The 14025-nt window shown below is 35.6% G+C and overlaps 1 pseudogene; it reads right to left on the reverse strand.

The window, feature by feature from the left end:
* Nucleotides 1-10128: 10128 nt before the first annotated feature.
* LOC139362250 (piggyBac transposable element-derived protein 3-like) lies at nt 10129-12077 on the reverse strand (annotated as a pseudogene).
* Nucleotides 12078-14025: the final 1948 nt, after the last annotated feature.

Below are 14025 nucleotides of genomic sequence, written 5' to 3' on the forward strand. Positions count from 1 at the left end.
AAAATTAAAAAGGCAAAGAAGTGAAATTATGAGGAAGAAAGGAGTGAAATATTTCAGTGAGTTAAGAAGAAGGAAGAATGGAAGGAAGAAAATAAAGAAGGGTGGAGGAAACATAGGATGGAAGGGTAGAAGGAGAGAGGGAGGAAGGAAAGGAAGCTCAGTTTTAGATTGTCAAAATTATATTACCCAGATTACAGGAAAGAACCATCCAATTACATTTTAAAGGGGTTAAACATCAACTAATGTTTAATCATTGGTATGACATTTTCAATAAATCTTTGAAAATATAAGGTATATATAGAGGTGACTGACATGATGGAAACCAAAATTAAATATATTAGTTGAGGAAATAAAAGTGAGTAGTGAGAAAAACAAAACAAGCAAAATAAGACACTACTGTGATTAGAGATTTGTCAAAGCATGGGTTAAAATATAAGCTTTGAATTTGTAATGGTTAAAACACTTAGTAAGTACTAAAATAAACGTACTTGAAACTCTCTTTTAAATATAACAGTCCATAATATCATGATTGTTAGATTACAAGTTGTAAAATGAATTTTTCAAACTCTATAATACCTTTTAAAGTTGTATGTATTAGTGTCAGCTGAAAATGTATCTAAATTCAATACATATGCACACATTTTACAGAATTATGCAATATAAACAAATCAATTCAATGAAGTACATGTCAATAACCAAATTCTTCTTAGAGAAAGGTAAAACATCTTTTAGCTTTTCCTGTTATTTTGCAATTCACTAAGAATAAAGGGAGACTGAGTGAAGTGTATGTTTAAATTGTAATCCAAATGCAAATGTAATTTAATACATTTCATAAAATCCACTGAAAATACTCCTACAGGTTTAGATAAATTCACTAAAGTTCTTAAAGTAAACATTGTATGCATTGCTTTTAGAATTTTATACTAAAAACTATGATGATTTTTCCATGTTTAGAACTCCATATTATTTAAACTGATTTTACAGTACTAAATTGTATCATTTAAATATATGTAATGTGGACTATTACAAAGATTTATATTCTAAAAGTATTTGGATATTAGTAGAACTTCACTATCAACATATTCCAAGGACTCATGAAATTACAGATTTTTTTTGGAAAAAAGGTAAAGAGGCTTCCAAAGGGAATTAGCAAAAACAAATCACCTGTCAAATTCTAATATCAGATTTTCCATCAAAAGTCAACCACGAATGTCTTTGTACATTAAAAGTGGTTATACTAATAATGCATCAAATGGAATATTTGTTTGATTGTAGCTTGTATTTAATAAATCATCTTTCTTCCTTAATTTATGCACATAGATATATCACTGATGTTTCCCAAGAAATCTATCTTTAGAAGGCTAAAGTTATTTATAATGAACTGGCAGCTTCAATTAAATAGAGGAAGTGATACTTATAACTTTTTACAGTCTTTGAAGTATATGAAAGAATAAGACATTATATGCCTTTTCTTTCACTGCCTTTGGTCCATGTTTTGGATTTTTATATAAGAGTTGTCAGTAGTTGGATTTCATTTTCTTTTAAAATCCACCAAGAAACAACATATTAAAACAAACACCCATGGACGCACCCACACTCACACAAACAGCCCTTGAGTAAATGTGTATGTGTCTAGGGTCGCGGGGGGCATGTTATGTGCGTGTTTTAAACTTATGAAGGATGGGGATGAGTTTAGTGGAGGAGGTTAGTGGTAATTAAAACAAGTTAAAACAATTGACTGCAGCTCTTCCAGGAATGGATTACATAACAAACCTTAAGGGAAATTGGAAAATCTAATAGTTTAGAGCCTAGACCGGTCTAACTACTAGGTAAAAACAATGGAACTCCATTAGTGCTTCAGAATGAGACCTTCACACAACACAGCATATAATAATTGTTAAGCTAAAATCCCATCAGTAATCACCTGGAATCAAGTAGCCAGTGAAGGAAAAACTTTGAATGAAATGAATTATAGCTTCTTTAAGACAGAACAAAGGATATGATAAATTCGAGACTGTGTGATGTGACTACTTGTCATGGAACTTAAAAGTTAATTTAAAAAATTTAAAAAATTATAATATCAAATCTCTAAATTCTTAGTTCACAGTGTGGTAGACTGCAAAAATGAACACTAATAATTTATCCAATTCTTCTATGCTTATGCCACTCAACTCATAAAGAGATAAAGTCAGCTCCTTTCTCCTCAGATCTGGGCTGGTCTTGCGACTGACTTTGATCAACAGAAGGAATGAACAATGATACTGTACGACTTCTAGGGCCTGCACTTCAGAGATCCTAGTAGCTTCCACTTTCAACTTATTGGGATTCAGCTCCTGTGAAAAAAAGCTTGAATCACAGCTTTGAGTGATAAAAGAATTCACGAAACAGAAAGGACCAATGGATCCCCAGCCATAATATAGTCATGCTAGGCAAGGCTCTAAAAAACACAGGGGTAGCCATCTGGGATCCTGCAGTCCTGGCTGAGGCTCTGGACAACACCATATGGAACAGAGACAAGTCACTGTCAATAGGCTGAATAATGGTCCCCTGAAGTATTTCTGCACCCTAATGCCTGGAAACTATGAATGACATCTTTTATGGCAAATGGAACTTTGCAGATGTGACTGAGTCAAAGACCTTGAGATAGGAAGATTATCCTAGAGTATCTAGTTGAGCCTTAAGTAAGGCTCAATTTATTTATTCTTAAGTAAGAATCCCATAGGTTCTTAAAGAGAGAGGCAAAGAGTCTGAGACACATTTCTCACAGTAGTAAGAAAAGTAGCAATTTTTATGAATATAACATGTGTAAGAAATGTTATATTCACGTAAATATTCATGCACATTTCTTACTAGTGTAAGAAAAGTTATATTCATGTAAAAAGCAAGATGTTGGAGTGAAGTGATGTGAAGGAGTCATGAACCTAGGAGTCAAGCTGTAAAAAAATAAATTTTTGTTGTTTTAAGCCTCTTAGTTTTTGTTAACCTGTAACAGCAACAATAGGCAACGATTACAATGCCTCTGTTGACTCCTGCAAAAGTTATACAATAGTGAGAAGTAATAAATAGTTATTGCTATGTCATGCCACTATATTGGAAGGCAGGTGTTAAGCAATAATAGAAAACTTTAATACAAAGCGTGAGTAGAAACCCAGGCTCCTTACAATTGTGTTAAAAGAAACTGCTAGTTAGAGTCTCAGGAGTAAGATAACTAAGAATTAAGGATAAAGTATAATCTACATATTTACAGTATTAATTGAGTTCAAAGGGTAACAAAGTCTTTTTTGTTGTTGTTTGTTTGTTTTCTGAGATGAAGTCTCCCTCTTGTCACCCAGGCTGGAGTGCAATGGGGTGATCTCGGCTCACTGCAACCTCTGCCTCCTGGGTTCAAGTCATTCTCCCACCTTAGCCTCCTGAGTAGCTGGGATTATAGGCATTTGCCACCACACCTAGCTAATTTTTTTTGTATTTTTAGTAGAGACGGGGTTTCACCATGTTGGCCAGGCTGTTCTCAAATGCCTGACCTCAGACAGTCCACCTGCTTCAGCCTCCCAAAGTACTGGGATTGCAGGCAAGAGCCACCATGCCTGGCCCACAAAGTCTTTTATGTGAAATGTAGCAGACTGCCTGTTGTGGGAAGTCAGGGACCCCGACGGAGGCACCAGCTGGAGCCGAGGCAGAAGAACATAAATTTTGAAGATTTCATGGACATTTATCAGTCCCCCAAATTAATACTTTCATAATTTCTTACGCCTGTCTTTACTGCAATCTCTGAACATAAATTGTGAAGGCTTCATTGACATTTATTACTTCCCCAATCAGTACTCTTATAATTTCTTATGCCCATCTTTACTTTAATCTCTTAATCCTGTTATCTTCATAAGCCAAGAATGTACATCACCTTAGGACCACTATTGTACAAATTGATTGTAAAATATGTGTGTTTGAACAATATGAAACTAGTGCACCCTGAAAAAGAACAGCATAACAGTGATTTTCAGGGGACAAGGCAAGATAACCATGAGGTCTGACTGCCTGTGGGGTTGGGCAGAATAGAGCCATATTTTTCTTCTTGCAGAGAGTCTATAGATGAACGTGTGAGTAGGAGAAATAGTGCTGAATTATTTTCCCAGCAAGGAATATTAATAATTGAAACCCTGGGGAAGGAATGCATTCCTGGGGGTAGGTCTATAGACAGCCACTCTGGGAGTGTCTGTCTTATGTGGTTGAGATAAGGACTGAAATACGCCCTGGTCTCCTGCAGTACCCTCAAGCTTACTAGGATTGGGAAATTCCAGCCTGGTAAATTCTAGTCAGACTGGTTGTCTGCTCTTGAGCTCTGTGTCCTGTTAAGATGTTTATCAAGACAATGTGATACACAGCAGGACATAGGCCCTCATTAGTAATTTTGATTTTACCTTGTGATCTTTATTGCCCTTTGAAGCATGTAATACTTGTGACCTACTCCCCGTTCATACACCCCCTCACCTTTTAAAATCCCTAATAAAAACTTGCTGGTTTTGTGGCCCAAGGTCACCGTCACACTCCTATCAACATGTGATGGCACCCTCAGGAGCCCAGCTGTAAAATTTCTCTCTTTGTACTCTTTCACTTTATTTCTCAGATTGGCCTACACTTAGGGAAAATAGAAAGAACCTATGTTGAAATATTGGGGGCTGATTCCCCCAATCCTTGTCAGCAAAGAGTGGACAACTGATAATTTGAATGGAGATTTGGAGATTCAGAATATAAAAAGCATAACACCCAATTAATCTCATTTGGTTGCCATAGCAAAGTTCTGACCATGCCAAAGCTCGCTAACTTGAGGGAGTTACTTTGCAACGCTCTCTATAGTGATAAGTTAAACCAGGTCCCAGTAAAATTATAGATGATAATAACAAAGTCAACCCATGAGAAGATATATCTGCAAAACAATATCAGGGATTTGTTAATTTATAAAAAGGCTACAATTTGCATCTTATATTTGGGCCAAGAATTTTGAAAGTGTTTGTACAAAAAGAGGAGAATGTAGTTTTAGACTTAAATGGATTCATTCATGGATTATGTTGCACTCATCAAAAATATTGCTTCCTTCCATTTCTTTTGCTATTGCCATTGTATAATTTTATTGTTACATATTCTATAAACTCACAATAACTTGCTATTTTTACATTAGAAAGGTATATTTAATAGAGATTATAAATAATTTTATGAAGGTCTTTTATATATACCTTCATTTTAATCATGTCTAGGTTTCATTTTTGTTGTTTGTGCCCATACAATTTTTTCTCAGATATCTTATTTTTTTATATTCAATGACCTTTCTTATTTTTTTTACTTTTATTTTAGGTTCAGGGGTACATGTGCAGGTTGCTTATATAGGTAAATTATATGTCACAGGGGTTTGGTGTACAGATGATTTCATCACCCATTTAATAAGCATAGTATCCAATACGTAGGTTTTTGATCTTCACCCCCTACCCTCCACTCTAAAGTAGGCCCTACTGTCTATTGTTCCCTTATTTGTGTCCATGTGTTCTCAATGTTCAACCCCTACTTATAAGTAAGAGCATATGGCATTTGGTTTATTTTTCCTGTGTCAGTTTGCTTAGTATAATGGCCTCTAGGTCCATCCATGTTGCTGCAAAGGACGTGATCTTATTCTTTTCTGTGGCTTTGCAGTATTCCATGGTATATATATGCCACATTTTCTTTATCCAATCTACCATTGATGGGCATTTAGGTTGACTCCATGTCTTTACTATTCTGAATCATGATGTGATAAATATACATGTGCATGTCTCTTTGTGGTAGAATGATTTCTTTTCCTTTGTGTACATACCCAGTAATGGGGATTGCTGGATTGAGTGGTAATTCTGTTTTGTTATTTGAGAAATTGCCATCCTGCCTTTGGCAATGACTGAGCTATTTTACATTCCCACCAGCAGTGTATAAGCATTTGCTTATACTGTCATGTTGTACAATCTCACCGGCATCTGTTATTTTTTGACTTTTTGATAATATCCATTATGACTGGTGTGAGATGGTAATCTCATTGGGGTTTTGATTTGCCAACAAATGTATGAAAAAACTCTCAACATCACTAATCATTAGGTAAATACCAATCAAAACTTCCTTTGAATATTTGTTTTAGTGAAGGTCTGTTAATAGTGAATTCTCTCTTCTGTTGTTGGTATTTAAAATGTCCTCATTTCACATTTACTTATCAAAGAGAAGCAGATCATTTTGTGCTAGAGTTACATCAGCTCTTGGGCTATGAAACCTTAATTGTTACACAATCATTTCAGATGGTGACATCACTCTCACTTGACTACGAAAGCAGAAAATAGAAAATGGCCTAAAAGTTTTGGTGAGACACTTGCATGTTAGAAGATATAGGTATGTCACACAAACATACAGGGGACTGTTACCTCAGTGAAGTTTCTGTGGTCTGAACTATAGCAGTATATCCATTAGACTTTGCATAATCATCACTAATGAAGGAGAAAGAAACTTACTCATTGAGCTTCTTTGACTTTTGGAAGTAATTTGCAAGTTTTTCTTTTTCTCCATGCCATCTGATTTACCAAAAGGCCACCAACTCACAGTAGGGCTTTGAAAGAAGAGAAAAGATCTCCGCATGGTTTCTGACTCCAGTAAAAGCAGCCCTGACCTTGTGATTCAAATAATATAATGATGCTCTAAGAGTTTGTGGCAGATCCTGTGCTGAATGAGGTGATGGAAATCACGACAGAAGTCCCTTGACTTTTATAGCAAAGTAATGCCACTTAATCAAGTAGTAACCATTTTTTTTTAATGTTTTCAAATGACACATTGTAATTGTACATATTTGTAGGGTACAGTTTGGCATTTTGACTCACATCGATGTATAAAGATACAATCAAGGTAGTTAATATATCTGTTACTTCATGCATTTAGTATTTATTAGTGTTGAGAATATTCAAAGTGTGTCTTCCAGCTATTTTTAATCCACAATATTTTACTATTTAACCATAGTCACCTTACTGTGCAATAGACTAATTTCTTCTGCAAAATGGCTCTTCACTATATGTTGGGCACTGGTAGAAGGAGACTTATCCTCCTCCATGTCATTATACAAAGGGAGCTAGCTGCCCATAATACACAGGATGATATTTATCTAGCCCAAATATCAAACATATCCAGTAACATGCTATTTTAAAGTGAAGTGTCTGGTACCAGACCTGAGCTAGTACTGAAACCACAGATAAATTTAATTAACAAGTAACTCTACCCATACTAACATCTAACATCTTTTCCATAATATGCACTTCCAGACTCAGTGAGTACTGTCCATGATCATCCGAGAAAAAAAAAATTGTGAGTCTGATAAATAATACTCTGGCAAAAAATAAAATGACATGCTCTTACTTTACATACTTATAAAGAGGAGACCCTGGAAAACCACATAATCCTTTCAAAATTCCTCTGAAGGCAGAACTTTCAGTGGTGTATCTCATTGTCTATTTCTCTTAGAAGGAAAGATAGCCTAATGTATCCTGCACATCCATTTGGTGTCAAATGTTAAGGTTAGGCCAGATGGCCAGGGGCTTGAAAATGATATGATGAGAAGACTAGTACCAAACTTACTATGGTTGAGGGCTTTTACTTAGGGTACTAGATGGACACCATTATGGATGGCTAAAACTACCCTGTAGGATGGAAAACATACAATAAAAGGTACAAATGAAGGAGAAATGAAAGGAATAGTAATGATATGAATGGTTTTGTTCTTTGGTGCCATCCTCTATAACCATAACCAGTGGTAAAATTTAATAATATACCACTACATCATTGTACAAATAACTCTACCAAAAGTTCATGTCTCATGGGAATAAAGTTTAATTACATCTCTAAGCCAAAATCCTTATCATCTGGGGCCAGAGAAAACATAGAAATAGTGATTGGAAAAGGAAAGTAATAAACACAAGCAATAGCTTCCTGGCCAAATGCAGACACAGGACTTATTTTGGTATTTTTTGCTATGCTACCTAAAGATTTATATATTTAAAAAAAACACTTAGCTCACATTGCCTTTTTTAGTAATAATGTATATAAATTATAGTGTCAGTAATTTATTTTACAATCTTGCTTTTAGAATGTATAATATGGAAACAAAATAACATAAAAATAGAGGATGTGATGAACATTTTGTAGGGATTTTGGGCGTGGATCTGGTAGTTAAAACTGAAGAGATTTTGACTGGCTTCTTTAATCAGAAAGTGAATGAATACAAGTCCTGTAGAATATAAGTCGCCCTTACAAATAAAGGAAATCTTGACATTTGCAACAATATGGATAAGGACATAAGGTTAAGTGAAATAAGCCAGGAACAGAAAGATAAATTTTACATGATCTCACTTGTGTTGAATCTGAAAAAGTCAGACTCACCGAAGCAGGGTTGAACAGTGGTAATCAAGAGCTGAGGGGAAAACAGGATTTGAGAGACTTCGGTTAAAGGACACAAAGGACACAAAATTTCAGTTAGAAGAAATAATTTCAAAGAGATCCATTGTATACAATTGCAAATACAGTTGGTAACAATGTTTTGTAGACTTGAATATTAACAGAGTAGATTTTAAGTATTCTCACCACAAATTAATGATGTCTGTGAGATAATGCATGTGTTGCATAGCTTGATTTAATCATTCCATAATACATATTTCAAAACATCAATGTGTACCATAAATATATACAATATTTATTTGTCAATTAAAAAATAATTGACTAAAAATATAAAAATTTATATTCAGTTATATACTGCCTTAGAAGATTCTGTGTAATTCTTTTTTCTTTTCTTTTCTTTTCTTTTTGACAGGCTCTCTGTTGCCCAGGCTGAAGTGTAGTGGCATGATCTCAACCCGCTGCAACTTCCGCTTCCTTGGCTTAAGGGATTCTTCAGTCTCAGCATCCTGAGTAGTTGGCAGTACAGGTGTGAGCCACCATGCCCGGATAATTTTTTCTTTCTCTTTTTCTTTTTTGTAGAAATTTTTTTTTTTTTTTTTTTTTTTTTTGCCATGTTGCCCAGGCTGGTCTGGAACTCCTGAGCTCAGAATGACCCACCTGCCTCGGTCTCTCAAAGTGCTGGGATTATAGGCATAAGTCAACATGCCCAACAGTGTAATTCTTTTACTGTATGTTGGTCTGTCTCAATTTATTTTATTTTTTCTCAAAGGGATGATTTCTATTGTATATGTGGGTTTTTTCCCTACTTAAACACTTTGAATGGTAAGTGGTCTGTCTACAAAATGAAGGAAATCTATCTTTAGTGTATAACTCACCCCTCCTGCTTCCCTATTGCTCTGGCCCAAGTCTCTATTTTCATGTTGGTTACTCTTTGCTATGATAACTAATGTATAGAGTCTATTACATCTAGGGGTCATCTATCTACTGTAGTGCCATTGTACTAAGGTTTAATTATTTCTTGCTATTCTCTTTAGTTCATTCTTTTAAAACACTTTCAGCATTGATTTTGGTTATTTATTTACACATTTCTCAAAAATTTGTGGCATGACAAATATTTTAGGTACTGTTTAATTGATGAGTAAAAATCTCTGCCCTCATGGAGCTTATATTCTGATAAGAAGAGACAGATTAAAGAAAGTAAGGTATTTTATATGTTTGATGATTATAAGAGTAATTGGAGAAAAAATAAACTGGTTAAATGAAAAGGGACTGCAGAGATGGCATTTTATTTTATATTATACAGTCAGAGAAGACCTCTCTGGAAATAAAAACTTTTGAGCAGAAATGGGAAAAAAGTAGTTTGATACGAATTTAAAAGGAGCTTATCAGGTATTATTATGTATCTGTATTTTAATCTAGAAATACATTAAGAAGCAATTCTGTAATTTTTAATTTTTTTACAGATATCATTAACTCAAATTATCTCTAATTTTATTTCATATTTAAAAGACACAATTGCGGTTACAGCATTTATATTTGCTTTTGGTCGTATATATTTTCAAATTCTCCAGGAGAATATTTTACTATAATTTGAACTGTCAAACCTGAATAGATTAACCCATTTATGCATGAGGTTGCAATTTTTTAACTTTGTTCATGAAATTCATATTTGTTACCTAGAAAAGTTCAAGACACAAGAATTTGAAAAGGAAAATTTTTTATTATGTTGTATTGTTGAGTTACGTGACATTCAAAACACGGAACACTAGGCAAAATCACTGCTACATTGTACATAATGTTTAAAATCATGCTTCTTGTCTCAGGGGGTGGTGAAACCTGCAGTCCAGTGGGATATTCAACAGAACGCTTCACATGCAAGGCAACATCACATTTTTCACATTGAAAAGTGCTGTTCTTATGACACTCAGCACACCACATTTGCATTCCCCGCTTGAATATCCCATGATTTATGCCGTCATAACATGAGTCAGTGTTATGGCCTCAGAGAAGGTCTTCCTTTTCCTCCAGGTTCTAGACGATGACCACAGGTCTTCAAATAATGGCATACCACACATTGATGAAACTCCGGAAAATCCACTGGCTTCTCATCAAATGCTTTATGCAATTGCCAAGCATTTTGTAAGACCAATTCGAAACAGAACAAAAGAGGGCTCGATAACATTTATTTCCACAGATTGATGCCCAATACTTATTAATGTTTTCATCTGCTCTGTGTATGGCTCCCGTGAAACTGGTCATATACGCTTTGGTCATGTATGGCTGCTGACCTTGGATCTTCTTTTTCAGTTTCTGGTAATAACAACTGACAAGACATAGGGGATCGATACCAGCACCAGATGAGGCAATAGTGACTACACTGTTATCATTCCACCTGCAGACAGTACTGCCTTTGCCATCAGTTCGATGATCGAATGTGCCTCTATCTTTTTTTCGTTAGAGCTGCATCTGATTCCAATGGAGCCTTGTCAATGCAATACTTTCTCACTGTACCTGTTGCCTGATGTCCCAATGAACTGAGTTTATCAAGAAGTGCAATACTGGTGAAAAAGTTATCGAATACAAAATGGTATTGTCGAGGGTGTGTCTCTGTAAGTGCCTCACCAAACTGAAGGACAAGTGATGCACCAACACCATATTCTTCATGTTTAGTATCAGGGTTTTTACCCTGATACAGCTGAAACCAGCAATGTAGCCCAGACATTTGGTACCACAGCAAATCTTACAGCCAGACCGAACGGGCTTTCCCCATATAAATTGTTTGCATCCCTGATGACCAAAATAAGGAACCTCGGATTCATCAAAGCTGAAATATGTTTCATTTGGAACAAATTTCATACATCTCTCATTGAGTTTGCTTGTGAGAGGTCACAATTTGGAAAACTGGTCCATTGGATCCAAATTTGCATTGTCGGCAACATGCAAATTAGAAAATGTAGTTTCAAAACGGTCACATCTCATGGCAGTACATTATGCCAGTACATTATGGCAGTACATTATGCACATCTGTTCTTTGTTCCCCAAACACACGCCTTGAGCAACTGAGATGTAACCACTCAGAAAAATAATTTCCAGAAAAGATTTGAATTCGGAGGTAGTCAAGCCAAGATGTACACCCTTACTGCGAGCACATAAGTTGTAGTACTTGACAATGAATTCAACAACCTCATTATCATGAAAAAGTTCAAGAATTTCTGTGGGAGTTCTCATTTCGGTGAAAAAATTGTTTGGTGGTTCTGTAACTCTACCTCTTACGGGTTGTGCAGTTAGGCCAGATTTTATCCATTTGCAAACAATTTTGGTCACTTTCCGCCTCTTTGATGGTGGAGGTTACCGCGCAGTAGACATAGATGAAAATTCATCAGGAAAGTCATGTCTAGATGTGTATGAGGGATCATCTTAGTCAGGTTCAGCATCAGAGCCATCTTGAATAAGATATGCAGTTGCATGCAACAAAGAACCTGGCAGATTATTTCTTGTTCCACCTTCTTCATCTCCTGAGTCCTCATCAGAAACAGGTGCTGTAGCATTTTTCACGTGATTGTGTCACTATAGCACTTGCTGTCATCTGTCTCTAAAAGGTCAATTGTTTCATGTAAACTTAGAGTTTAAGGCATCTTGGGACGAAACTGAAAAAAAACGTATTATTAGTCCTAGTGGTAGTGGTTTTGCCTAGTGTTCCAAAAATGGAGTAAGGAAAGGATCCAGTTTCAGCTTTCTACTCATGGCTAGCCAATTTTCCCAGCACCATTTATTAAATAGGGAATCCTTTCCCCATTTCTTGTTTCTCTCAGGTTTGTCAAAGATCAGATGGCTGTAGATGTGTGGTATTATTTCTGAGGACTCTGTTCTGTTCCATTGGTCTATATCTCTGTTTTGGTACCAGTACCATGCTGTTTTGGTTACTGTAGCCTTGTAGTATAGTTTGAAGTCAGGTAGTGTGATGCTTCCAGCTTTGTTCTTTTGACTTAGGATTGTCTTGGCGATGCAGGCTCTTTTTTGGTTCCATATGAACTTTAAAGTAGTTTTTTCCAATTCTGTGAAGAAACTCATTGGTAGCTGATGGGGATGGCATTGAATCTATAAATAACCTTGGGCAGTATGGCCATTTTCACGATATTGGTTCTTCCTATGCATGAGCATGGTATGTTCTTCCACTTGTTTGTGTCCTCTTTTATTTCACTGAGCAGTGGTTTGTAGTTCTCCTTGAAGAGGTCCTTTACATCCCTTGTAAGTTGGATTCCTAGGTATTTTATTCTCTTTGAAGCAATTGTGAATGGAAGTTCATTCATGATTTGGCTCTGTGTTTGTCTGTTACTGGTGTATAAGAATGCTTGTGATTTTTGCACATTAATTTTGTATCCTGAGACTTTGCTGAAGTTGCTTATCAGCTTCAGGAGATTTTGGGCTGAGACAATGGGGTTTTCTAAATATACAATCATGTCATCTACAAACAGGGACAGTTTGACTTCTTCTTTTCCTAACTGAATACCCTTGATTTATTTCTCTTGCCTGATTGGCCTAGCCAGAACTTCCAACACTATGTTGAATAGGAGTGGTGAGAGAGGGCATCCCTGTCTTGTGCCAGTTTTCAAAGGGAATTTTTCCAGTTTTTTCCCATTCAGTATGATATTGGCTGTGGGTTTGTCATAAATAGCTCTTATTATTTTGAGGTACGTTCCATCAATACCGAATTTATTGAGCATTTTCAGCATGAAGGGCTGTTGAATTTTGTCAAAAGCCTTTTCTGCATCTATTGAGATAGTCATGTGGTTGTTGTCTTTGGTTCTGTTTATATGCTGGATTATATTTATTGATTTGCAAATGTTGAACCAGCCTTGCATCCCAGGGATGAAGCCCACTTGATCATGGTCGATAAGCTTTTTGATGTGCTGCTGAGTCCGGTTTGCCAGTATTTTATTGAGGATTTTTGCATCGATGTTCATCAGAGATATTGGTCTAAAATTCTCTTTTTTTGTTGTGTCTCTGCCAGGCTTTGGTATCAGGATGATGTTGGCCTCATACACTCTTCCAAGACTAAACCAGGAAGAAGTTGAATCCCTGAATAGACCAATAGCAGGCTCTGAAATTAAGGCAACAATTAATAGCCTACCAACCAAAAAAGTCCAGGACCAGATGGATTCACAGCTGAATTCTACCAGAGGTACAAGGAGGAGCTGGTACCATTCCTTCTGAAACTATTCCAATCAATAGAAAAAGAGGGAATCCTCCCTATTTCAAATTTTATAAATTAAATAATTTTCTTTTAAAATGTTTTGCTTATGTATGGCTATAGTCTAAAGAATAAAGTTACATATATGAAGAGTATAATTTATTTCATCAATATGTATTGATGTAATCTTCAAATGATTTTCAGCCTGTTTGCTTGCTAAATATTTCTAGCTTTTTAAATACTAATAACTGCATATTCAAAGAAATGGTTAGAGGATTTTTACAATTTTTTTAGTTTATTGATGTATATTTGACAGTCAAAAATCATATATATTTAAAGTGTACAATTTTATCATTTAAGATATAAATATGTAGTGAAATAATCATCACAAG

Source organism: Macaca nemestrina, chromosome 3, assembly GCF_043159975.1.
Source record: "Macaca nemestrina isolate mMacNem1 chromosome 3, mMacNem.hap1, whole genome shotgun sequence".
NCBI lineage: Eukaryota > Metazoa > Chordata > Mammalia > Primates > Cercopithecidae > Macaca > Macaca nemestrina.